At 43.8% G+C, this 24,046-nt stretch overlaps 1 protein-coding gene across 1 annotated transcript in view; it reads left to right on the top strand.

Moving 5' to 3' along the window:
• The first annotated feature begins 368 nt into the window (after positions 1-368).
• GCNT4 (glucosaminyl (N-acetyl) transferase 4) overlaps positions 369-24,046 on the top strand; it is a 41,535-nt gene continuing 17,857 nt past the window's right edge. The window contains exon 1 of the mRNA XM_049866105.1: positions 369-530. The gene's annotated coding sequence lies outside the window, so the exon portion shown is untranslated. The remainder of the gene's footprint in view (positions 531-24,046) is intronic.

Raw genomic sequence — 24,046 nt, 5'->3', positions numbered from 1 at the left:
CTTCCATCTCGGCAAGGCGATTCCTTTGGGGTCGGGGCCTCCCAGAACCCGGGGTGCGGGAGAAAGCAAGGAGTTGCAGATATGAGTTTACTTTGTCACTTTCCATTGCGCGACTTTGGGCAAGTCACTTAACTCTCCTGAATTCGGATTTCTTGCCTGTTTTATGCGGAGCAATCAGAACCTAGATGACGCTTGGCCAGAGGGGGGCGAGCGCCCGCTGTTCGGAACTTTGTCTGAAGCGCGGAGCTGGGACCCGGGAGTGATGGGGAGGGGAGATCTCTCTGCAGCTTCGGGGAGGCACGCGGCGCGCCTCTCCTTGTTCCATCACGTCACGGGGGCCTCTCGGCGCTCTGCCACCCCCAGCCGAGGTAGAGCTAGGCGCGCCGCGGAAGAGGAGGAGGTGGGCAGCCGGAGCGAGCAGGCGCCGCCGCCGCAGAGGGGCCGGAGCTGAGAGCGCAGCCCGCGGCCCCGCCGGGGCCACCTTTACAGCCGCCAAGGACTCCGCCTTCGGGGCTCCCCCACTCCCTTTCGTAAGTCGACTTGGCCACACAGGCCAGCGAGAAACACCGGGGTCTGAGTGAGGGGTTACCCCCCAGCCGCAGGGTTGTCGAGACGCCTCGACCCTTTCCTCTCGACTTTCACTTTCCTTCGGGGGAAAACTTTGGTCCGCGTCCCTCTCGGGGATGCGGCGGCGGCTTCGGCCTAAGGGGCCACATTGGGATCCCGCGTTGATCTCCAGCCTGCTCCTGCGCTTGCTGGCCTGCGAGAGACCCGGCGGGACCGGCAAGGGCACGGAGCTGGCAGACACGGGGTCGGGTGGGCAACCTCGGCGGTGCGCCCAGCGGACTCTGCAACTTCAGGGCCCCGCGGGAGCCGCCGCCCGCAGCCGGACCTTGGAAAGTTCCCTCAGGCCACCTCTGGGAAAGAGGACGGAGGGCCGCAGGGCGGCCCGCGAGTGTTTGTGTCCAGGGAGTCTTGAGGAGGCGCCGAGCGCGAGCCGCAGCGCCGGGCTTCCTGGGCGCTCAGCGGAGAGGCCGGGTATCTCCCGGCGTTTGTCTACAATACAACCGGGTTTCCCCGGGACTCGACCAGGTGGTGAGAACGCGGCTCCAGAATGCGCCCCTTCCCCGGGCGGTGGGTCCCACTATCTTCGAGTTCGAGGGCCACCCAGACCCGCCCGTGCAGGTGAGGGGCGCCAAGGAACAAGGGTCTCTTAGCGACCAGCTGAACCGAGGTTGCCACTCCCCTTCCCGAACCAGCCCGCCAGCCTCTCTCGGTAGCCCCGGACCTAGCAGGAGAGGCAGTGGTCTTCGGGAGGGAGCGGGTGCGCGTGCAGGGGTGCTCCCGTGGCTTCTCTAGGCCAGTGGGAGGATTTCTTTTTATAGTATTTTGGGGATCGAAAGCTGCGGACGGGCCTCCCGGGCCGCGCACTCCGCACGGACAAGCATCTGCCTTTTTAAGGTCTCAAGTTTTGTGCCGCAGAGCGGGCCAGGAGCGGCCACCTGCGAGGTGGCGGCGCCTCCCCCGCGGCTGGGAGGAAGGCACCCTTGGCCGGTGGTCTCCCTTGATCCGAGCCGAAAGCTGTTCTGTCTCAAGTGTGTTTTACTATCTTTACATACACAAACGATGGGAGTGAGTGGGTATTGTTTTGCAAATTTAAGAACTAAGCTGTCCGGGCTGGGAGAGGTTTTTCTGCGTCCACTTAGCGGGGGAAACGGGTTTATTGTCGCTTTGCTGGGCTAGAAGCTCTGAAGCTGCGAGGTGGGTTTAGTCCTTGGACACTTTTTCTCCTTTAAAATTGAGGAGTAACAAATCAGAGGATTGAGGATAATATGAATTTAAGTGTTCTGTGTAGTTTGGTAGACATCAAAATCACCCTTTTTGATCTTCCTTGCATAAAACATGTTCTTATTAAACCATCTATCAGTTTAAGGCATTCCAGAACCTAGCAGTCCCTTTTGACAGCTTTTGTTGATCATTTCTTGAGGAAGCAAAACCTTTCAAAGTCAATTATTGCAGAGAGCGCTTCTTACGTTCTCCAAACCAGTTCTCTGAGAAATGACCAATTACGATGCTGTTGAATTATCACTTCTATTACGGAACAATAGCCAAAGAAACATTGTGTGGTACTGAAGGTGGGGGGTGACTGAAAGGAGAATTTGCCTTTTCGGAGGTGGAAAAGTGGTCCTTCCTATTTACTTCTAGTCACTGGAGGGGAGGGACAGGGACATGGTTTACAGTAATTTGCTAGATGCTACATCTGCACAGAAGTAGGTGGCGGTGAATGGCATAGTTGGGCAATAAATCAGACTTGGTACTTGCTGACACCTTGCTAAATACCTTCGGGATAGGTAGGCAGTAATTACTAAAGCGACTTTGAATGAACCCCAGGGATTCTCAAGGAGGTGGGGCTAAGGCAGGTGGAGCTGTACTGGACAGTGTCTCTGTCTCTGCCCTCTTCTCTCTTAAGAATCACCACCAACTGGTATTGGGAATATAGCAGTGACCTGGGGCTTATCATAGTACTACATACTAGAAGTAAAACTATTGGCTTCTGTTGAATAGGAGAATTAATAACAGACATTTTACTTTGATTTTACAGTTTTTCTTATGCACGAAACCAAAATTAACCATAAAACCTGACCCAAACTGCAAAAGCCTGCGAGAAACTGGTCTACAGCAGTGTAAATTTTTAGTCTTATCCTGCTGGAAAAGAATAGTTGTCAAACCATTACGTCCTAATTTACATCTCAAAAAGTCTCAGAGTTGCAGGTGGGTGGAGGGCCAAATTATTAGCAGCCAGGCCAGAAGTAACCTCAGATATCATCTGATCTCAGTGAAGGGGAAAACAAAAACAAAAACTCATAGCGACCCTGTAGGACACAGTAGAACTCCCCATAGGGTTTCCAAGGAGCAGCTGGTAGATTCGAACTACCCACCTTTTGGTTAGCAGCCATAGGTCTTAACCATTGTGCCACCGGGGTTCTGGAGGGGGGAAGGCAGGGTTCAATGAGTCATATTAAGATTAGCCAGTAGCTGATCCGCTATAGTTTTCCCTCCCCTTTATAAGCCTCATTGTACCCAGGTTCTTATAGCCATTTGCTTTTTCTGGAATCAAAATGGTCTCCCTATAGAATAACTTCTCGGAGTAAACCTTGTGTTCAAATTTGGGTGAGTTTTGATTATTTTTAACACTTCAAAAGTTTTCATTCTTAGGCTAGAAGGCAGGAAGAAAGCAGTAAAATTTTAGAATTGTGTGATACAAGATTGAAAAGTCAGTCCATCAACCCAAATTTATTGAGCAGTTACTGTGTGCCCAGTCCGTGTTATCTGGAGGGACCAGTCCCTCGAGAAGGACATTGTGCTGTGTCAGGTAGAAGGTCAGGGAAAAAGAGGAAGACCGTCAATTGAGATAGATTGACACAGTGGCTGCAACACTGGGCTCAAACATAGCAGCGATTGTAAGAAAGGTACAGTTTTGTTCTGTTGTACACAGGTCCGTTCCGACTCATAGCAGTCCTAATAACAACAACACTGTGTGCCAGGACAGGACTGGGTGCTGTAGCTCACTTCTGGGTGGAGGCAGGTGTGCTGGAAGATTTAGAGAGATTTAAGGTGCCCCTGAAGGATGCGTAGAAGATGCATAAACTAATTGGAGGGAGGGGGTGGGAGAGGAAGTATTCCTGCTCCCGGGAACACTCTGTACTAATGGTACGCCCTGCAATGAAACAAACCCCGTTACCATCTAGCTGATTCTGACCCATAGAGACCCTAGAGGACAGAGTAGAACTGCCCCATAGGGTTTCCAAGGAGGGGCTGGTAGATTTGAACGGCTTATTTTTTAAAGGTTGGCAGTTTGACTCTACCAGGTGCTCCTTGGAAACTATTGGGCAGTTCTACTCTCTTCTCTAGGGTCACTACAAGTCAGTCAACTCCACCACAACGATTTTGGTTTTTTTTTTTTTTTTTTCTTTCCTTTTGGTTAGCAGCTGAGCTCTTAACCACTTTACCACCAGGACTCCATGGTATGCTCTAAGGCTATGGAAAAGAGCCCTGGTGGAGCAACGGGTTAAGCACTCGGCTATTAACTGAAGGGTCAGTGGTTGGAACCCACCAGCAGCCGGGGGAAGAAGAGACCTGGTGATCTGCTCTTGTAAAGATTATGTTGCAGAGCAAGGCTTCCCAGCTTGGGGCCAGGCCCTGTTTAGGTTCTTGCCTTCTATTGACCAAGAATGACCAGGAGAGGCTCTGAGGTTCCACATGAACAAAGGCTTATTAGTGACAGAAAAAAGCAAAGGCAAAGGGGCTTCTGCCTACGCTAGCCTTCAGTCTCTCCCTGAATGGAAGTTTTCCTGGAGTTTATAAGGGGTTTTAGGCAGGAAGGATCTCATGTTTTATTCATTGTTTTGGGGGGGAAAAGGTGGAGCTTTCTGAGAAATAGGTTAAGAAATTCGGCATGTGCACATCTAGAATCCAAGGTGGAGTCAGTTTGGACAATGTCACATCACCACTGTGCAGTCTCGGTGGCCACTTGACAAGACTGTAAGGTCACACCCATTCTCACCGCAAATGCCCTGGGGATCGGGCTGATTCTGTTCATCTTTGGAAAACAGCTTGTAGGGAAGATATGTGGAAGTTCACGCGTCAGAGTCCAGGTTATCTTGTGACACCACCCCCTATGGTAGAGTCCTGAAAAACAACTTACAAGATAGAGATGCAGGATGCCACTTCTATGGTGGGTTCTGAAAAACAACTTGAGAGAGATGTGTAAGACTTTGTGTGTCACGGGCTACATGTGTGGGTTGAGTCCCAGATCAACCAGCCTGTTACTCCAGTCTTGAGGCTGTCTAGCCTTCTGTCCCTGTCTCAGTTACAGCCTAGGTTGAGTCACTATAACAACAAGGTCTAGCAGGGAGAGTTCAAGGAAAGGAGAAGTCCAGTATGACCTGAGGGGAGAATGGTACCTGGGCCTTGAGAGCCATTTTGTGGAATTGATCCTAAAGACAGTTGGAGGCAGTAGACAGTTTCATACCTGAAAGTATCCTGATGACACTTAGATTAAAGCAAAAACAAACGTACAGAACAACTCTGGTTGCTGTGCGGAGAATGGATTTGAGGAGCCCCCAAAGTAGACAGGCTGGTTCAGAGAGTTTGAGCAATCTGGTGGTCTAGGCTTGGTAGCAGTGGGGTTCACACAAGTGGATGGACTTGGGGCAGACCCTTAAGTGACTTGGTGACAAGTTTTGTTTTGGGTATGTAAATTCAGGGTGACACCCCGGTTTTGAGCTTGAACAGTTGGATAGTTGGTGCTGCCATTTGTTAACACAGGGAACATGGGAGAAGGAAAGATCACAAGCTTGGTTTTATTGAGTCTCAGCTGCTTGAGGCTCCCAAGTGGAAATGTTTAATAAGTGACTGGCTAGAGATGCTCCAGTGACCATCAGGAGCTGACCGTCATCTGTATCAGGGGTGATATTTGAAGCCTGGAGTAGATGGGATTACCTGGGAAGTGAGGGTAGGTAGTGTGGACTAAGATGACCTGTGTCAAAATAATGGAAGCACAAAAGAAATTAAACTATATAGGGTTTATTCAAGCAGTTAATCTGTATGTATACAGGGAGACTTCATTAAGAAAAGCAGGGGGGCTCATTGGAGGCTAGTTACAGTGAGCTTTTAAGGCAAAAATAGGGGCTGTACAAATTAGAAGATTACCTTTCAGCTAGCCTTAAAAAAAAAAAAAAACACCAAACCTTTTGCCTCTTTCTGATTCATAGTGACCTATAGAACAGAGTAGAACTGCCCCACAGGGTTTCCAAGGCTGTAATCTGTATGGCTATAATCATTACTTTGGACATGTTATCAGGAGGGACCAATCCCTGGAAAAGGACACCATACTTGGTAAAGTAGAGGATCAGTGAAAACAAGGAAGACCCTTGGCAAGATAGACTTACACTGTGGGCTCAAACAATGAGCTCAAACACAGCAACAAGGATGGCACAGGACCTGGCAGTATTATGATATGTTGAACATAGGGTCGCTATGAGTTGGAACTGACTTGATGGCACCTAATGACAACAATCTTTTTTTTTTTTTTTTTTATTGTGCTTTTTTAAGTGGAAGTTTACAGATCAAGTCAGTCTCTCACATAAAAATTTAATACAGCTTGCTACATACTCCCAATTACTCTCCCCCTAATGAGACAGCCCGCTCCTTCCCTCCACTCTCTCTTTTCGTGTCCATTTTGCCAGCTTCTAACCCCCTCTACCCTCTCATCTCCCCTCCAGGCAGGAGATGCCAACATAGTCTCAAATGTCCACCTGATCCAAGAAACTCACTCCTCACCAGCATCCCTCTCCAACCCATTGTCCAGTCCAATCCATGTCTGAAGAGTTGGCTTTGGGAATAATTCCTATCCTGGGACAGCAGAAGGTCTGGGGGCCATGACCACCAGGGTCCTTCCAGTCTCAGTCAGACCATTAAGTTTGGTCTTTTTATGAGAATTTGGGGTCTGCATCCCACTGCTCTCCTGCTCCCTCAGGGAGGTTCTCTGTCGTGTTCCCTGTCAGTGTTGCCTGTCAGGGCAGTCATCGGTTATAGCTGGGCACCATCTAGTTCTTCTGGTCTCAGGATGATGTAGTCTCTGGTTCATGTGGCCCTTCCTGTCTCTTGGGCTCCTAATTACCTTGCAACAATAATCTTTAAGGAAGCAGACAGGCACATATTTCTCCCTTGAAGTGGCTGGTGGGTGTGAACCACTACCCTTTTGGTTAGTAGCGGAGTGCTTTAATCATTATGCCATCAGGGCTCCTTTTGGCTAACTTTAGCATGACTAAGTCATGTCCCCCTTCCTGAGATCAGCTGATATCAAGTTATTAGGTGGTCTCTGTGGCCTGGCTAGCCCCTCATTCATTTGCACAAATCTTCAGGTATAATCTGGAGGTTTTACATAATAAAGGCACCTTAATTCCTGAACTTTTAGAATTCTCTCTCAGGAAGTAAGGAAATTTACCTAAAGTTAAATTCTTTGCATGAGATAAACTCTGAGCTAATTTATGGTTAACAGATGTCTTTGTCACAAGGGGAATCTGTGTGACTTCATGGTCACTGTGCCTCCACATCATTTCTTTTTGTCTGTTTTTGAGTACATTCCACAATGGTCAGTGACCTTTGTGAATTTTCCCATGTACTCTCAGGAATCTGTCAGTTTCTCTGGTCCTCACTGCCCTGATTTAACACATGGAACTAAGCCTGTCTTCATGGAGAGAGTGAAGAGGAAACTAGGGCAGTGTGGGAGTGAACAACTGCTCAGTCGTGTCTGTACTGGAGAGGTCAGCGGAGGTAAGGCCTGGCAGGAAGCTGGAGGGAAGGCTTTTTTAAGATGACAGTGCCTTAAACATTTAAATGTGATAAGATGGAGCAAAAAGAATGTGGTGTTTTGTTATCAAACTCATAACAGAAGCTGTCAAGATCTTAAACAATATTGTTAAAATAAAAATCATGTTATGCTAATAAGAGAAATTGATCAAAGTTTACTGAACATACAATTTGCAAGTCGGAGTAATGTTTCAACTAAAGAGTCAAAAATGTTCCCAAGGTTAGAAGGCCTCCAGAGACTCTTATACTGCACCCCATCGACATTGTCATAGAATTGGGGCCAGAACAGTGTTTACATAATAACAATTTACCCTTAAACACAGCTTCCAGTCAGACCCTGGAGTTCCTGACTACACATAGATAATTCTCCAAAAAAGCCCAGTACTTACTCAGTGCTAGTGTTTGACTTCAAGGTGACTTTAGGAAACTAGTTTCTTCAAGGCTTGAGGTCCAAAAGGACTAGGCTAAATAGCCTGGATGATTGACCCCATCTCCATGGACCCCAGAAATCTGGGTTTCAGGAGAATTAAAACAGTTTCTCTATATATTGAAGTGCATTTGATTTTCAAATTTGAATTTTTACTTCACAGACCCTGTAAATTTAGTGTTTAGGGGGAACATAGATGGAAATCGCACCACAGAGCAGTGGCATGGTTAAGAGCAAGGTCCCTGGAGTGAGACTTCAAGGAACTGGTTCTGGCTCTGCCACTCCCTAGTTTGGGCCCTAGCACAAGCTTCTTCATCTTTATGTGTCTGTTTCCTGGTCTCTGAAATAGTGCCACACCTAAAGGTTACATGCTCTGTGGTACCTTTCTCATGGGTTGTAAAAATGTAGTTAACCCGTGAATGCGCTCAGCATCATGCCTGGCACACAGTGAGTGCTCAATAAGCATTAGCACCAGTGTTTAATTATGATGATGTCATTCCCATCATTTCCACATGTAGAATCTGAGACCCAGGGAATTTGGAGAACCTATCCGGGGCCATGCGCCCCTTGGAAGCTCTATGGGGCAGTTCTACTCTGTCCTATAGGGTCGCTATGAGTTGGAATCAACTCGACGGCACTGGGCTGGGGTTTTTTAGGTTATCCGGGGCCATGGGAATCCCTGAGTGAGGTAAATGGTTAACACGCTTGGCTGCTAACCAAAAGGTTGGTGGTTCAAGTCCACCGACAGGTGCATTGGGAGAAAGCCTTGGTGATCTACTTCCCCCAAATCAGCTGTTAAACACACTGTGGAGCCCAGTTCTCCTCTGACACTCATGGGGTCACCGTGAGTCGGAATCGACTGAACAGCAACTGTTTTTAATGGTGGCCCAAGGCTGTCAAACAGTGGCAAAGTTAAGGCCAGGATCCCACCTGCCTGACCCACAGGCACCTTCCATTTAGCATCATCATCAAGCGTCAGGTGCTGGATGCTGTATGAAATTAACTGTAATAAAAAGAACTGGTCACTGCTTGCCAGAGTGTAAAGAAACAAAACAGATAACATCAATGTTGAGGCTTACAGACTTTTCCCGAGCAATTAGAGATAATGTGTTTTGTATCAATTTGCATTGCTTTGCATGTCATTAAAAAATGCATTTCCATATGCTGATAATTTTGCTAGTGAGATCTAAAGGCCAGAGCTTAAAGTACAGTGAAGCCTGTGAGAGCCAGAACACGACGGGACTGCCATGTTTTTCCAGGTCTCGCAAGTTTTCTTCGTTTGACAGGGTACTATCACCACTTTTCTGTCACTCTCCTGGTGGAAAATATTTGAGTTTTCCTTCTCCACACAGGTTCTGGCTTTCACAGACTTTACTGTATAGAGATAAAATAAAATTAATCAGGAATTGAAAGCAGCTGTTTTGATCCTAATAGGCCCCTGGGAACAGTGAGTTCAGTTTGGGCTTTTGGGGAAGGGATTGAATCAATATTTACTATTTTAGAAGCTGTGGGAAGTCAAATATCATTTGATAAAAGCAGGTCACGTCTTAATATGTTGTTAAGCTTGATTTGCTGAATGTAATTGAAAAATACAGAAAAAATGGAAAAACAAAAAACAAAAAAACCCAGAGGGAAACCACCTGTTACATAAAATGTCAGAAATGAACCAGAAGCAGGCCCAGAAGCTTGCTTTAGAAGCTGAACTAGTTAGCGCTATGGGTCAAAAAGTAAAGGTTAGACTGCTGCTAAGATGTAATTTTTTAAAAAGCATAATCTTCAATAAGAATGTGTGAAATTGTAAATGCAATAAATTTCCCCATAATTTGGATTTACTGGGAAATAGGCCATTGTGACTTAGTAAAATTTTGGAAACATAGAGCGTGAAACAAAAAACAATTCTGTGACTTCGGGCAGCAGCTTCAGCATCACCTGGGAATTTGTTAGAAATACACATTCTGGGACCACCCAGATCTACCGTATCAGAACTTCTGTGGGTGGGGCCCAGCAAGTTGTGTTTTAATAAGCTCCTGAAATATTTGGGAGGATCCCTCGTGGCACAGTGGTTAAATGCTCAGCTGCTAACTGAAAGGTTGGCAGTTCAAAACCCACCAGCCACTCCGAGGGAGAAAGCCGTGGCGGTCTGCTTCCATAAAGATTTATAGCAGTTTCACTCAGTCCTTGTAGGGTCGCTATGAGTTGGAATCAACTCAACTCTGTCCTATAGAATTGTTATGAGTCGGAGTAGACTCGGCTCGATGGCAGTGGGCTTGGTTTTTTATGGGTTTTAAATATTGGGAGTCAGCTTTCATTCTTAAACTTTTACTTCTTCAGACACAACCTTCCCATTTCCCTCTTGTGGCCTCAAGTTTCAAATTAGTAGCAAACAAAAATTACACCTTAGAATTTCTCTCTACCTCACTCTCCCTCTAGCTCTGTAACTCAAGAGCCTTAGAATTTGTCTCTACCTCGCTCTCCCTCTAGCTCTATAACTCAAGAGTTTTGTGCTAACATCTAGATTTAGCCAAGAGCCTGAAGTTATTATTTATTTTTAAATGTAAAAGTTTACTCAAGTGTGATTTATAAAGAAATATTGTGCTGCTTAAACAGCTTTGGGTTAACTTCCGTCAGTTAAGATCCTGGTGGAGGGCGGGTACCCTGATGTAAACCCATTCCTCAGGTGTGTCTGCCTTGGGACTGAGCAGAGTGGGATCCACTCCTCCATCCCCAGGTCTAAACTGATGGAAGGTGCTTTCTAAGATCCCCTTTGGCTCGAGCTTTCTGCATCTCTGGTTCTCTCATGCTGTCCAAGACCACATTGGTTTTGTTTTTGGTTTGGCTTCGTTACCTTTTTTTTTTTTTTTCCTTTTGGCAGTCATATCCCACTGTGATTCATACCAAACATGCAGTCTGTCAAAACACTGAGCTTCTTTGCTACAAATCTTCCTATTAAACTACAATTCCTCAGTCTGGTATCAGTGCAGTTCATTTTTTGGACCTCAGTTTTGATCTTTGTATTTATCTCTGTTAAATTTCGTTTTTCTAGATCCAAGTCTATCCAAATCTGTTTGGGTCCTATTTCTGTCATCTTTCATATAAACCGAGTACAACCTTCGTGTTCTCTGCTGATTTAGCCACTCGATGTCTTGGTCCAAGGAACTAATTAATAGAAATGTTTAGTAATGCTCAGAAACTTGGCATCTTTTGCAGTCTTTGTGGGGCTGACATCAGAAGAATAGTTGTCCTCAGTCCACTAATGGTTTGCATTTAAATTACTGTTATTCTAAAGTCATGTCTCACATGGTTTCTCTCTATAGGGCCCATGTGTTGTAACTTCATCCTTAGCGTCTGTACAGTCAGCTGGAAGTCAGCTGGAGCACACCTCAGTAATTGCCTTCATGATTGCGTCCCCTCCCTGTTTTGCTTATACCATCAGCTTGGGTTTTTTTTTTTTTTGTAGGTGACACAAAGTTAAGTTTCATCTTACATATGGTTAGACTGAGATGAATTTAGAAATTTCAAAATAATAGGAAACAAAAATTGTGCCTTGTGATTTCTCTCTGCCTTACCCTCTTTCTTTCTTTCTTTTTTTTTTTTTGTTTTACCCTCTTTCTAGCTGTAGAACTCAAGAGTTTTGTGCTAATGTCTGGATTTAGCCAAGGGACTCGGCTTATTTTTTTTCTTTAATACATAAAAGTTTGCCCATACATGATTCATAAAGAAGTGTGATGAGTTAATTGCAGGAAAAAAAAATTATTTAAAAAGGCAAAGAGCAAAATGAATTTACAGTAAGAATACTTTAGCCAGAACTTTGCTAGAACACGAAAAAGTGCCTAGTAATGATAGACTTCCCTGGAATCTCAAATCAATCTCCATGAATATTCTCTACTTTCAGGTCTTTATTGTTTTTCATTCTTCCCTTCACCTCTTGTCTCAGGCTGGGTTCTCTAAAGAAGCAAAACTAGTGAAGCATGTGTATACATACATATATATATGACTCGACGGCACTGGGTATATAGACAGAGAGAGAGCTTTATCTCAAGGAAATGGCGTACGCGGTTGTGGAGGCTGGCAAGTGCCAAAGTCCGTGGGTCAGGCATCAGCTGGACGCTTCTCGTGACTGACATGGTGACATGGTTGCAAGGACTGACAAACCCAAAACCCCAAAGTCGGCAGGCCAGATGATGACAAGTTCGAAACAGGATCCAGCGAGCTTTGCCAAAATATCCAGGCCACGCCCCTGGGGTGGTTGTTGTTAGGTGCCGTCGATTTGGTTCCAACTCATACCAACCCTATGCACAACTGAACAAAACACTGCCGGGTCCTGAGCCATCCTTACAATCATTGTTATGCTTGAGCTCATTGTTGCAGCCACTGTGTCAATCCACCTTGTTGAGGTTCTTCCTCTTTTCCACTGACCCTGTACTCTGCCAAGCATGATGTCCTTCTCCAGGGACTGATACTTCCTGACAACGTGTCCAAAGTATGTAAGACGCAGTCTTGCCATCCTTGCTTCTCACGAGCATTCTGGTTGTACTTCTAAGACAGATTTGTTCGTTCTTTTGGCAGTCCGTGGTGTATTCAATATTCTTCACCAACACAATTCAAAGGCGACAATTCTTGCTTGGTTTTCCTTATTCGTTGTCCAGATTTCACATGCATATGATGTGATTGAAAATACCATGGCTTGAGTCAGCCGCATCTCAGTCTTCAAGGTGACATCTTTGCTCTTCAACACTTTAAAGAGGTCCTTTGCAGCAGATTTGCCCAATGCAATGCATCTTTTGATTTCTTGACTGCTGCTTCCGTGGCTGTTGATTGTGGATCCATGTAAAATGAAATCCTTGACAACTTCAATCTTTTCTCCATTTATCATGATGTTGCTCATTGGTCCAGTTGTGAGGATTTTTGTTTTCTTTATGTTGAGGTGCAATCCATACTGAAGGGTGTGGTCTTTGATCTTCATTAGTAAGTGGTTCAAGTCCTCTTCACTTTCAGCAAGCAAGGTTGTGTTATCTGCATAACACATATTGTTAATGAGTCTTCCTCCAATCCTGATGCCCCGTTCCTCTTCATATAGTCCAGCTTCTCGTATTATTTGCTCAGCATACAGATTGAATAGGTATGGTGAAAGAATACAACCCTCATGCACACCTTTCCTGACTTTAAGCCATTCAATATCCCCTTGTTCTGTCCAAACAACTGCCTCTTGATCTATGCAAAGGTTCCTCATGAGCACAATCAAGTGTTCTGGAATTCCCGTTCTTCACAATGTTATCCATAATTTGTTATGATCCACACAGTTGAATGCCTTTGCATAGACATTAAAATACAGGTAAACATCCTTCTGGTATTCTCTGCTTTCAGCCAGGATCCATCTGACATCAGCAATGATATCCCTGGTTCCACATCCTCTTCTGAAACCAGCCTGAATTTCTGGTAGTTCCCTGTCAATATACTGTTGCAGCCGTTTTTGAATGATCTTCAGCAAAATTTTGCATGTGATGTTAATGATATTGTTCTATAATTTCCAAATTCAATTGGATCACCTTTCTTGGGAATAGACATAAATACGGCTCTCTTCTAGTCAGTTGGCCAGGAAGCTGTCTTCCATATTTCTTGGCATAGACGAGTGAGCACCTCCAGTGCTGCATCTGTTTGTTGAAACATCTCAATTGATTTTCCATCAATTCCTGGAGCCTTGTTTTTCGCCAATGCCTTCAGAGCAACTTGGACTTCTTCCTTCAGTACCATCAGTTCCTGATCATATGCCACCTCTTGAAATGGTTGAACATCGACTACTTCTTTTTGGTATAATGACTCTGTGTATTCCTTCCATCTTCTTTTGATGCTTCCTGCATTGTTTAATATTTTCCCCAGAGAATCCTTCACTGTTGCAACTCGAGGCTTGAATTTTTTCTTCAGTTCTTTCAGCTTGAGAATCGCCGAGCATGTTCTTCCCTTTTGGTTTTCCATCTCCAGCTCTTTGCACGTGTCATCATAACACTTTACTTTGTCTTCTCGAGAGGCCCTTTGAAATCTTCTGTTCAGTTCTTTTACTTCATCAGTTCTCCCTTTTGCTTTAGCTGCTTGACGTTCGAGAGTAAGTTTCAGAGTCTCCTCTGACATCCATCTTGGTCTTTTCTTTCTTTCCTGTCTTTTCAGTGACCTCTTGCTTTCTTCATGGATGATGTCCTTGATGTCATTCCACAACTAGTCTGGTCTGCGGTCACTAGTGTTCAATGCATCAAATCTATTCTTCAGATGGTCTCCAAATTCAGGTGGGATGTACTCAAGGTCAAATTTTGGCTCTCGTGGACTTGCTCTGATTTTCCTCAGTTTCACCTTGAACTTGCATATGAGCAATTGATGGTCTGTTCCACAGTCGGCCCCTGGCCTTGTTCTGACTGATGATATTGAGCTTTTCCATCGTCTCTTTCCACAGATGTAGTCAATTTGATTTCTGTGTGTTCCATCTGGTGAGGTCCATGTGTACTGTGGCCGTTTATGTTGGTGAAAGAAGGTATTTGCAATGAAGTAGTTGGTCTTGCAAAATTCTGTCATTCCATCTCTAGCATTGTTTCTATCACCAAGGCCATATTTTCCAACTACTGACCCTTCTTCTTTGTTTCCAACTTTTGCATTCTAATCACCAGTAATTATCAATGCATCTTGATTGCATGTTCCATCAATTTCAGACTGCAGCAGCTGATAAACTGAAGAACTGCCCCTTATAACTAAGTGGCTGATTATATCATGCAGGTGATTACATGAAGCTGCTTAGGAGAGATCACAAAATTGGGGATATTTACATAATACTGGGAATCATGGCCTAGCCAAGTTGACACGTAACATTAACCATCACACATCTCTTGCTGGTTTTCTAGGTTATTTTCTAATCTATTTATGGTAAAACTAGAAAGTTTGTCCCTTTTGGGTGTACTCAGACTCATACAGTTGGCCTGTCCTATCCTATTTCAAAAGAGTCTGCAAATCCTGGCATTTCTCCTTGTTCTCTACAAGATCCCGACAGCCCGTGACAGAGCAGTTTGTTCAGAGCAGCAGAGGGTGGCCAATTCTGAAGACTGGAGAGAGCAATGCCTAGCATATTTCCTGTGCTTGCCAAGGTTTCTTTTCTCTACCTTCCTGCTCCTCTGCATCATTACCACATATTTGAAATATTTGTGTTGTTACATCCTTTCTTCATACCTCTGCATTCTACCTGGGTGAAAAAAGGAGGGACTCTGCCTGCCCATCTATCACCAGTTTCTTTTTTCTTTTAGCTCTTGCAGCAAGCATCCTGCCCTACTCTCAGACAGATTCAGAGAGACAAATTATCATGTAGGTATGGGGGGAGAAATGGAATGATAAATGAGGCAGACAAAAATTAAGTTGCAAAGACTAGAACTTGAAAAAATAATAAACTTGAAAAAACGGAGATTGTGGAGCTGAGGGAATGGATGTGGAACCAGAGAAGAGATCTAAAGAAGGGAGAAACAGAAAGTCAACACTACAGCAAGAAAATCCCAGAATAAAAGAAACATTGCCAAATGCTAGCTAATGATTTATCTTTTCTGGGAGATTCCCTCAGTAATAAAATTCAAATGTAATGCAGCAGCTGGGTTCCTTGGGTGTGTCGTCAGGTCACGCAGTGCCTCACTATTTGTTTCTCTGTTTCTCTAGGCAGTGCAGTTTCTAGGTGTATCTCCCAAGAAACTAATACAGTGCCTGCCCGGCACATGGTAGGCACACAGTAAACGTTTGTCGCATTGGTAGAATTTGGACAGCGACCAATTGAAGGGGGATAGAAATAGGATAGTGTAGAAATGGTGTTGGGACAGTGGGGTGGCATCTGATGACCTAACTTCAGAATCAGGATCAACAGCCCGAGCCTGATTCCTGTGAGGTGTAGGTCAGATATGCCTGCACCCTCCAACCTTTTCACCAATTCTGGCAATAGCCGTCCCTCCCACAGCACTCTCTACATCTCTGCTGAATTCAACAGAACTCGCAGACAGTACTCACGGTTTGGGGGTTTATTAGGGAAGTAACAAGATACAGTTCAGGTTCAGGAATGCTCAGGATACAGTTCCTTGATCAGGACAGCCTTTTCTCAGCTGTACCCTCAGGCAGGTCTCTCTCTGGCCCTCAGCCTGGCCTCTGTAAAAGTGATCCCACTGCACCACAGATATATAAGAATATTTTCATAATTATCAACTAATTCGTGAATCTGGAACAATGAAAGAAGGGTTATTTTTATAACAAAGAAGTGAGCCAGATAGTACGTGGAAAGTAGAGGTTATAGATAAACTAGTTGCAGTTGAGTTGATTTTGACTCATGGCAACGCCATGTGTGTAGGAGTAGAACTGTGTACCATAGGGCTTTCTTTCAATGGCTAATTTTTCAGAAGTAGATCACCAGGCCTTTTTTCCAAGGCACTTCTGGGTAGACTGGAACCTCCAACCTTTGGTTTATCAGCCAAGTATGTACCACCCAGGGACTTCATAGGTTATAGAGAAAAAACAGCCATGACACTAGACTTTAAAAGATATTCAAAAGATTGTCACTAAAAATGTGTTGCCTGAATCCTAGTTTGAGGCAGGGACTTGCAAAGTCTTTTAGTCTTGCCTGTTCCCTTTTCCCCCTATGATTCCTTCTTTAAAAACAAACAAAAAATACCTTTTTATTTAAAAAAAATTTCAAACCTGCAGAAAAGCTGTAAAGAAGTATAATGAGCGCCCATATGATTCCCTTTTCACCTTGGGAAGCTTTGATGTAGCTTCTGCGCCGTCCTGCCAGCTTTAGATCCCTGGCTGCTGCCTCTTCAAGGTGGTCTCTGGATCCAGGAGTGGGAGTGGCATGTTGAGAATAAAGGCCAGTCTTTGCAGAACAGTTCCTGGTCTATGATAGTTGCTTGTCCCTCCTCTGGCAGCTGCTTTTTAAAATGTTTTTGACCCCTTACCACTATCCTACCCATGTCGTAGCCTGTTTTTCCTGCCAGAATTTATCCAGTGACCATTTAATAATCATTTAATCATCACAATGACCATGGCCATTGTCCCTCTTTCACAGATAAGGAGGCGAAGGGTTAACTAGATTAGTGACTTAGCTTGATAGTGGCAGTCAGGACTTAAATTCTGAACCATTGGCTTCAAAGTCCAAAGCCTGATAGGTTGTAAGCAAAGGTAAAGCAAAGGGTAAGATGGAGGCAGTCAAGTGTGTGGCAGGGAGAAGAGGAATGGGGTCAGGCAGGAAGGGGAGGAGTGGCTCAGAACTACTCACCATGTTTTACCGTACATGGGAAAACCACCAGTTGCCATCAAGTCAGTGCCACCTCATGGCAGCCCATGTATGTCAGAGTAGAACTGATTTTTGAGAAGTAGATTATCAGGCTTTTCTTCTGAGGTGCCTCTTTCAGTTTGCAGCAGAGCACATTAACTATTTGCACCACCCAGGTACTCTACCCTATGTGGTACTGATATCTTTTTCTTTGAAAAGCTGGCTCCACACTCTCCTAAAATACAACAAGCTTTTAAGAAGACAGCACATCTTTAAGGTAACTTTCAGAGATTATGTGTCAAGAAACCCTATAACAAAGAAGGTTTGCCATAAGCTGACTAGTGCTTAACTGAGGCATGGTGAGGAGACTGCGTAGTTCTTGCCAACATCGGAGTTAATCTGGTAAATCTTGGAGTCTCCTTGCTTCAGATGTTTACCTCAAGTGTTCATCTGCCTCTAAACACAGACAGATGAGAGGTTCAGAGGAGTCCCTGGGTTTCAGTATTATCTGAGAATGCATAATTTTGCACTTGGCTATCTCCAGGATTGTACAGGCATACCTCAGAGATACTGCAGGTTCGGTTCCAGGCCACCAAAATAAATTGAATATCGCAATAGAGTAAGTCACACAAACTTTTTGGTTTCCCAGTGCATATAAAAGTTATGTTCACAGTATATTATAGTCTTTTAAGTGTGCAGTAGCATTTTGTCTTAAAAAATTTACATACCTTAATTAAAAAATACTTTTTTGCTCAAAAATCTAACCATCATCTGAGCCTTCAGTTAGGCATAATCTTTTGGTTGGTGGAGGGTCTTGCCTCAATGTTGATGGCTGCTGACTGATGGTGATTGCTGAAGGATGGGGTGGCTGTGGCAATTTCTTAAAATAAGACAACAATGAAGTTTGCCACATTCATTGACTCTTCTTTTCATGTAAGATTTCTCTGTAGCATGCTGTCCTAGTTATCTAGTGCTGCTATAACAGAAATACCACAAGTGGATGGCTTTATCAAAGAGAAATTTATTCTCTCACAGTCTAGGAGGCTAGAAGTCCGAATTCAGGGTGCCAGCTTCAGGGGAAGGCTTTCTGTCAGCTCTCAGGGAAGGTCCTTGTTGAGGAGCTTCTCAGCATGGAGACCCCGGGTCCAGAGGATGCACTATTCTCCTGGCTCCTGTTTCTTGGTGCTATGAGGTCCCCATGTCTCTGTGATCACTTCTCTTAGATCTCAAAGGAGATCGACTTAATACACAACCAATCTTGTAGATTGAGTCTGCCTCGTCAACATAACTGCTGCTAATCCCATCTCGTTAATACCACAGAGATAGGATTTACAACACATAGGAAATCACATCAGATGACAAGTAGTGGACAATCACACAATACTGGGGATCATGGCCTAGCCAAGTTGACGCATATTTTGGGGGGACACATTTCAATCCTTGACACTTGTGATGCTGTTGCATAGCATTTTTCCCCCTGTAGAACTTCTTTCAAAATTAGTCAATCCTCTCAAACCCTGCCACTGCTTTATCAACTAAGTTTATGTAATATTCTAAATCCTTTGTTGCCATTTCAGCAATGTTCACAGTGTCTTCACCACAAGTAGATTCCATCTCAAGAAACCCCTTTCTTTGCTCATCCATAAGAAGCAACTCCTCATCTATTAAAGTTTTATTGTGAGATTGTAGCAATTCAGTCACATCTTTAGGCTCCACTTCAAATTCTAGTTCTCTTGCTGTTTCTACTGCACCTGCAGTTACTTCTCCACTGAAGTCTTGAACCCCTCAAAGTCATCCATGAGGGTTGGAATCCAATTTCATCCAGACTCCTCTTAATGTTGATATTTTGACCTCCTCCTATGTATCACAAATGTTCTTAATGGCATCTAGAATGGTGAATCCTTTCCAGAAGCTTTTCAATTTACTTTGCCCAGATCCATCAGAGGACTCACTATGTATGGCAGCTATAACCTTATAAAATGTGTTTCTTAAATAATAAGACTTGAAGTGAAAATTACCCCTTGATCCATGGGCTGCAGAATGGATGTTGTGTTAAAAAAGAAAACATTAATCTCCTTGTACATCTCCATCAGAGCTCTTGGCTGTCCAGATGCGTTGTCAATGAACAGAAATATTTTGAAAGGAATCTTTTTTTTTTTGAGCAGTAGGTCTTAACAGTGGGCTTAAAATATTCAGTAGACCATGTTGTAAACAGAGACACTGTCACCCAGGCTTTGTTGTTCCATTTATAGAGCACAGGCAAAGTAGATTTAACATAATTCCTAAGGGCCCTAGGATTTTCAGAATGGTAAATGAGCATTGGCTTCAACTTAAAGTCACCAGCTGCATTAGCCCCTAACAAGACAGTCAACCTGTCCTTTGCAGCTTTGAAGCCAGGCATTGACTTCTCTTCTCTAGCTATGAAAGTCCTAGATGGTATCTTCTTTCAATATAAGGCTTTTTTGTCTACATTGAAAATCTGTTGTTTAGTTGTCATGGATTGAATTATGTCCCCCCAAAAATGTGTGTATTAACTTGGTTAGGCCATGATTCCCAGCATTCTTTGGTTGTCCTCCACTTTGTGATTTTAATTTTATGTTGAGGGACTAGGGTGGATTGTAACACCACCCTTACTCAGATCCAGTTTAAAGGGAGTTTCCCTGGGATGTGGCCTGCACCACCTTTTATCTCTCAAGAGATAAAAGGAAAAAGAAGCAAGCAGAGAGTTGGGGACCTCATACCACCAAGAAACCAGCACTAGGAGCACAGTGCGTCCTTTGGATCCTGGGTCCCTGCACCTGAGAAGGTCCTTGACCATTGGCACATTGAGGACAAGGACTTTGCTCTAGAGCCAACAGAGAGAGAAAGACTTTCCCTGGAGCTGAAGCCTTGAATTTGGACTGTGAGGAAATAAATTTCTTTTTGTTAAAGCCATCCGCTTGTGGTATTTCTGTTACAGCAGCACTAGGTGACTGAGACAGTAGTGTAGCCGCCTTCACCGGTTATCTTAACAAGGTCTTCTGGGTATCTTGCTGCGGCTTCTCTATCAGCACTTGCTACTTTGCCTTGTGCTTTTTTATGTTATGGGTGCGACTTCTTCCCTTAAACCTCATGAACCCACCTCTGCTAGCTTCAGACTTTCCTTCTGCAGCTTCCTCACCTCTCTCAGCCTTCACAGAATTGAAGAGAGTTAGGACCTTGCTCTGGACTAGGCTTTGGCTTAAGGGAATGTTGTGGCTGGTTTGATTTTTATATCCAGACCACTAAAACTTTCTCCATATAGGCAATAAGACTGTTTTGCTTTCTTATCATTTGTGTGTTCCTGGAGTAGCACTTTTAATTTCCTTCAAGAACTTTTCCTTTGAATTCACAGCTTTACTAACTAACTAGTGCCAGAGGCCTAGCTTTTGGCCTGTCTCAGCTTTCAGCTTTCAACTCACCCTCCTCGGTAAGCATAACCATTTCTAGATTTTGATTTCAAGTGAGAGACGTGGGACTCCTCCTTTCACTTGAAAACTTAAAGGCCATTGTAGGGTTATTAATTGGTCTAATTTCAATATTGTCATGTCTCAGGGAATAGGGAGGTCTGAGGAGACGGAGAGAGAGATGGGAAACGGTCAGTCGGTGGAACAGAGCACACACAACATTTATCGATTAAGTTCACCGTTGTACATGGGCACAGTTCATGACATCCCAAAACAATTACAATAGTAACATCAACAATTTTATCACAGATCGCCGTAACAGATACAATAATAATGAAAAAGTTTGAAATATTGTGAGTATTACCAAAATGTGACACAGAGACATGAAGTGAGCACATGCTGTTGGGAAAAAGGTGCTGATAGACTTGCTCAATGCAGGGTTGCCACAAACTTTCAATTTGAAAAACGCAGCATCCGTGAAGCGTAATAAAGTGAGGTATGCCTGTATTGCTGTACGAGTGGACACTTTAACCTGACTTAAATTTACATATAATTTTATTCTTGGGGTGTGTGTATTTATGTGTGTATGTGTGTGTTAATAAGCATTACCTCTTTCCTATGGTCTTTCAAAATGCAAGGAGCTTAAACATGTATGGATTTACTTTTCTCATACGACAAGAATTCAGAGTGGGCATTTGCTGCTGCTGGTGCAGTGGGTTGAGGATGTCAGTGCTGAGGTCCCTGATATTCCCTTGGTCCGCTCCTCATGGTCCCAAGATGGCTGCTACAGCTCTAGTTGTCATGCTGGAGTTCCAGGCAGAAAAGTGGAGGCAGGAGAGAGAACAAAATAGCATGCCTTCCACCTGAATCAGGCTCCTTTAAAGAACTTTCCCAGATACCCCACACTATATTACATTGCCCGCTTCTCTGAAATGGAGGTTGGGGAAAAAGTCTTTATAGAAGCACAATTCTGCCACCAACAATACAGGAGTTCTGTTAATAAAGAAGAAAGGGAGGATGGATGTTGGAAGGCAGTTGGCTGTCTCTGCCAGAGCCATATATAGAATATTTACATGCCAGGTCTGTTTATTCTGGCACCAAGACCACGCTTTTAATGATTGTAACATTATGACCCATTTGAAAATCTGAAGAGCCTGGTTTTGTTTTTGCTTTCTATACATTTGGCAGATAAGTTTGTTTAGACGTTGGGTACGTTAATTAAATAACCTTTTTACTATTTAAATTACATTAACCTAAAATAAAACGTACATTTTGAGACCTGTCATCTCAATTAAAACCATTGCTAGAATGCATCCCTGTTGGAGATGCCAGCTGGAGTGCTTCCTGGATTGGCCTTTAGGTAAGACATTTTACATAAAGTCTTAGCTTTTGAAATTCCTATTTTGGCAGAATTTTTCTGAGCACTGCAGGTTTTGCTTTATTTTTTCCAGCCCTTTCCCTTAACTTGAATTCCTGTGTCTTAATTTTATTGCATCTTTATATGCACATGAGCTCTCAGAGCAATATGTACATTTTAAACCAAAAAACACCCATTATCAGCTAACTATTTTTTTTTTTATTAGCTAATTGGGGAAGTCAGGCAGGAGTTGCCAGTCTTGAAACTTTTAGTGGAAGTGCAGAAAACAGTGAAGTTTCCGGCTCAGCTCCTCACGGTATTGGTAGAACACAGAAAACAAACAAGCTCTTCTGATGATTTAAAACGGAGTGTGTCTAATCCGTTCATGGAGAGCGTGGCCTGGCCTTGAGCCATTTCTGATGTGGATACAGTTGGTTCGCATCTGTTTATCCCTATGTTGCCTTCCCAGTGCAGTTATGAGCATGAGAGACTCTAAGTTTACATGTAGAAACCAGAGTTATCTAGAGAGACCTGTCTCTCTCCCGCTGCTACATAACCTTTGAGGAATTGATTTTGGTCAGTGTAGAATGTGCAGTTAGCCATGTAATATCAGAATAAGTACTTCCAGAAACTTCTGGGGGGAAAATCATACCATATAGACCTCGGGTGAGGAAAGTTTTTTTCTTTCTAGTGCACTAAACACAATTTTTTTTAAAGGGTTTTTCAATTTATTTTTTCAAGGAAAGAAGCCAGAATACTCTCATCTACATTTTAAATTTAGAACATGAAATAAATACATTTTGGTTCTCTACTGTGACTGGTTAAATGAGGAAAGCAGAAGAGAAACGGAGAACCCAGGAAGGAATGTAACGTTGCTGTTTGATAAATCTTGAGAGGCAAAGATCTAATACGTTAATTAACCCGTCTTTTGCAATCTTTTATATATAAAAAGGAGAAAACATTTAATTTAGGAGTTTTTCTCCCAGCTAAAATTTGAGGGCATAGGTATTCTTGAAATTCACCCTCTCTTTTTTTCCTAAGTTTTCAATACAGAAAAACTCTTTAATGTTTTGCTCCATGATAAGGATCACAAACTGTCACAAAAGAAAAGCTTTTTATTTAGTAGCATCGTTTCTGGCCCATTAAACTTTCTGCTAAAGATCTTAGCCCTGTAGATTTTGTCCAGCTAGATACACAACAAATCAACTTTTGATAGTTGTCCTATGGACCAGGTGATATAAAGTTCAGAATCAGGTCTGCTACCTCCAAATTGGTGTCACTATAAAAAGCTGGCTGAATTCTGCGCTTACGTGCTACACTGCTACAGCCCAAATTTCTCATGAGCCTGAGGGACCGCCTTAGGGTAAATGCATCCAGATAAGGGTTTCCCATTTCCCACATGACCTTACACAAACCCATACTCCTCAAACCTGAGCGGCTCCGGTGCCATTACTAGTTTGTAGAATTATAATCTAAAGAGGTGGTTGATAGACTAATGTTAGTGCCCAGCATTTTCATTTATAACCTTATTGTCAGAACCTTGCAGGTAACCAAAAAACGAAACCAAACCCATTGCCATTGAGTCAATTCTAACTCATAGCAACCCTGTAGGACAGAGTAGAACGGCCCCATAGAGTTTCCAAGGAGCACCTGGTGGGTTTGAACTGCCAACCTTTTGGTTGGCAGCCATAGTACTTAACCACTACGCCACCAGGGTTTCCCTTGCTGGTGAAGTAGACCTTTATTTAAAGAAGGTGGTGATCACAGTTAGTGCACTTGTCAAGTGAAGCAAATTGCCTCTAGAGAAAGCTGTCAATTGTGATACCTTCTGCAGGGGTCTCAAAAAGCCCCGGTGGATACCAGTTGGATATGCTCAGGATGTCCTGAGTTGAGGCAGTCTGAGCTGACATGTGATTTGAGTGACTGAGGGTTAACACAGGCCCTGGTTGAAGATGTGTTTTTTGACCTCACGTTGCTGCAGCATCTTCAGTACTGCTTTGTTCCATGGTCCTTGGGGGTGGCTGTGCTGAACAAGAACGCTAGCGCAAATCATTACGGTTTTGCAGTATCTGGAGAAGAACTGCCCCTAAAGATATTGAACTCAGAGGGAGAGTTGATAGTTTCTGCAGTGCACAGAGTTACAGAAGCTGTGTAGCTGATCGTAAGTCTGCACAGAAGTAGTTAAT

This window comes from Elephas maximus, chromosome 2, assembly GCF_024166365.1.
Source record: "Elephas maximus indicus isolate mEleMax1 chromosome 2, mEleMax1 primary haplotype, whole genome shotgun sequence".
Lineage (NCBI taxonomy): Eukaryota > Metazoa > Chordata > Mammalia > Proboscidea > Elephantidae > Elephas > Elephas maximus.
Note: the sequence above shows the minus strand (reverse complement) of the source record. Positions and strands in the feature narration are given on the sequence as shown.